This window comes from Rhamphochromis sp. 'chilingali' (genome assembly GCF_963969265.1).
Source record: "Rhamphochromis sp. 'chilingali' genome assembly, chromosome: 8".
NCBI classification, from domain to species: Eukaryota; Metazoa; Chordata; class Actinopteri; order Cichliformes; family Cichlidae; genus Rhamphochromis; species Rhamphochromis sp. 'chilingali'.
In genome coordinates, this window is record NC_137935.1 from 20,963,594 (window position 1) to 20,966,979 (window position 3,386).

The window sequence follows — 3,386 nt, forward strand, 5'->3', positions numbered from 1 at the left end:
CTTGCCCTCCAGTTCTTTGTTCTTTGAGTCTGAATTTTTCCAACAATTTCCTTCCTTAGGGTTTGTTAGTCACACTCCTCTGGTGGCTTGCCATCGTGTAGGCCTACTCTCTATTTAAGGATGAACATGTTGCCAGAGTTTGCGTCAGGATTGTGTTACTCTCTCCATATTTGTCCTTTCCTTTGTTAAAATCTGGTCCGTGCAGATGCTTTTGTAACAGTTTGGTTTGACTCAATGAGTGTCTACAACCAGCTGCTTTGACATTTCGGGGCTTTGTGCAGTCGTGACAACTAAAGGTTATTTTAGTCTAACTTTGTGAAAAATTTGATAAAATAATTGGAGGTTTGTTATTGGAGGACACTGACCAAGTGATGCCCTGCATGTGCAATCCTTGTGGCTTTTCTGAAGGCAGCGACGATTCACAGAATTCTACAATGAGCACTCCTCTGTCTCTTGTATCTCTTTCACCCTCTGCCCACTCTTTCTTTCTTTCGTTCTTTCTCGCTTTTTGTTCACTCTCACTCAGCATCACGGCTCGATCTGTATGTGAAAAGTTGTTTGGTTTACTAGTTTATTCACTAGTATTTATACAACTCACTAATGCAACTTGACAGGATCCTTTAGGTCAGTGATAATTCTTCATTTGAGGATTCCAAAATTTGCTAATGCTGTTTAAACCCTGGGGACACCCGGTCTAATTAAAACATTGCTAAAGAAAGAAGCATCTGGAAAAAAAAAGAGTCTCTAACCAGTAGCCAAAGCAATACTGCTGTAGGCTTATTAAATTCTCATCACATTTTGCTTTTAAATGCCACCAGGAGTTACTTTTACTACTGTATATAGTTCCCTTATATACACTTACAAAGCCTCTACACCTCCCCTTTTACTTCCTTTTAGCCAATCTCTCTCAAAAATGCACATATTTATTTGATTTTATAACACTAGCCTTTAGCTTATATTGCTCAGTACTTCAGCAGAGGTTAAAGATGAAACAAACTGTTAAGAGTTTTCATTTTTCCTGACCCCTGTCTGATCTCTGCCCATTCTCTAAATCTGTTTATTTCTGCCTTCCTCTGTTATTCTCTTTATCTCTTTATTATCCCCTGTCCTCCCGGCCCCACCACCACTAGCAACCGCAACCTTGAACTGTTTGGTGTACTGCCAATAACGCACCATATAATTTATCCCTCTTGCTAATCAGATAATTGTAGAACACTCACATTTTATAATCTATGAAATCCTGCAGAATCTGGAAAGTGAGCACACTAATCTGCCGCTGCGCTTGCTGTTTCAGCCATCTCTAATGGTAACATTCATCACCACAGCTCTTAATCCGCAGTATCCGGGACACCTAACGGAAAGACTTTGATGAATGTGATATTTAATTTTATTAACATAACCCGTTTAATATTATTTATGTTTCATAATTCAGTGTCTGCTCCTCTCTTCCTCCTAGTGGTAATTACAAGTATTTATCAGGCATAAAGCCTTTGACATCACATATGATGAAAGTAAAGCCAGTCATTCCCATCACATGGAGGTTCCTGACTAAAGACAAGAGCTGTGCAACTCATCTCTCTTGCCTCCACTGGCAACCTAGAGCAGCTGCACCTGAGCTATGCTTAGGGTCAAACAGCGATATGCAGATATAAGTGAGCAGTGTTTGTGCATATGTACTGGCTTGAACCAAGACTACTGGCAGTGATTTTTATTGTCAACAGTAGTGCATTCCAGAACATGAGCAGATAGCCTACCTTTAATAACAACTGATAAAATGTAAGCTTTTTCCTGCTTTGCAGCTGTAACTGCATTCACGTGGTCCTCTTCAAGTCCCTGCTCCACACGTTGAGAACCTATTGACAGTGTGGCTGTCTACTGTGTGTCCTGACAGACCCTAAACTTCAGCTACTGCAGGCTGAGGTCCAGGCGATGGCATCACCCACCGTCGTCATAAGGCATCCATCTGTTATCACCAGCTTGTAATCCCGGAGCAGCGACTTGTCAGTAGACAGAGCAGGACACAGATACGGAGGGAAGGAGACAGACAGGAGCGGGGCTGGTGGGCGTATCGCCTCCCGGGAAAAACCGCCGCACAGTGTGAAAGTAACTGCAGGAGGGACTGCTCATCGTAGCGGATCAGAGCGGGTTTTTAAAATGAGCTAAAGGACTTTAAATGTGGGATTTTCTTTCGCTGCGAAATTTGTTTCTCCTTCCATCTGAAGCTCGCCTTATTCTTTGACCTATAACGCCTCGTCCACCATCCTCCGGCTGCCCGCGGTGTGGTCCTGTGTTTTTCCTCACAGACAACAACGCCGAGAGCAGAGAGAGGTCAAGACAAAGTCACTTGTGTAGAGGAAAAAGGGGAGCAGCGGTTTCACTGAGCTATGTGATTTTATAGTTTCTGTTTTTTGGGGGTGGAGAGAAGAGTTACAAATTCGTGCACCTATTTTGTTTATTTATTTATTTTTTACCTGTGGAAGACCTTGGGACGGATAACACCTACCCACCATTACCCTGACAGGATTTTTGTTTCAGGCGTCTACAGATGAAACACGAAGAGCTGCGAAGGAGTAAGATTGGACCTTAGGACAGCAGAGGCAGCTGCTGAATGGGGAAGCGGAGATCACCCATAGGGGAGACCGGCAAATGAGTCCAGCGTGGTTTCCTTTACTACACATCGCTTTTCCTCCACTCTTTAGACACGGGAACCCAGCGATACTAACCTCCAGCGTTTGTGTATTTTCCTTCAAATGACCGATTAACGGAGTCTAAACAGAAACAGGGGGGAGCTCGTATGGAGTCCAAATGAGCGCTCAACGCAGCGGTGCGCCGGTTTAACGGCGTTTCCCCCCTCTCTCTTACAGTCCTGTCCCAGCGGATCACTAGCGGACAGTGGATAGCTGTAGGTTATAGACTGCGACCGGCCTTGCACCCGTAAAGGGCTTTTGATGCAAACTCAACGGGAACTAAATTGAAACGCTTGCCTTGCCCCGTCTCCCCTCCAGCAGCCCCGCAGCGCGGTTAGCCTTGCGCGGTGTCAGACAACAACATAAAAAAGTGGATATATTTTCTTATTGGGCTTGAAAATTATTCCGATCAGAAAGGGGATTATTTAGTATTTTCTTTCGAGTTCTTCACCTGGCTTGAAAAGGGAGCAAATAACCAGAGGAGACATAGCCTCAACAACAGGAGGAGAGGCAGACGCGCAGGTATGATAGTGTCTATCTACTTTTCCCCTCTGTCCGATTATCGCACCATTTTCTCTCCCCGTTCCCTCAACCACCTTCCCCCGTCTGCATGTTCTCGTTTTTTTTGTTTTTTTGTTTGTTTGTTTTTTTAAATGCCGCATCGCTTTTTAGAGGTTGGTTTGTAATTTTAGAAGAGCC

General features: G+C 44.1%; 1 protein-coding gene across 2 annotated transcripts in view; it reads left to right on the top strand.

The window, feature by feature from the left end:
- Positions 1-2,023: 2,023 nt before the first annotated feature.
- LOC308401286 (leucine-rich repeat and fibronectin type III domain-containing protein 1-like protein) overlaps positions 2,024-3,386 on the top strand; it is a 204,100-nt gene continuing 202,737 nt past the window's right edge. For both annotated transcript variants that reach the window (XM_080889440.1, XM_080889442.1), the window contains exon 1: positions 2,024-3,209. The gene's annotated coding sequence lies outside the window, so the exon portion shown is untranslated. The remainder of the gene's footprint in view (positions 3,210-3,386) is intronic.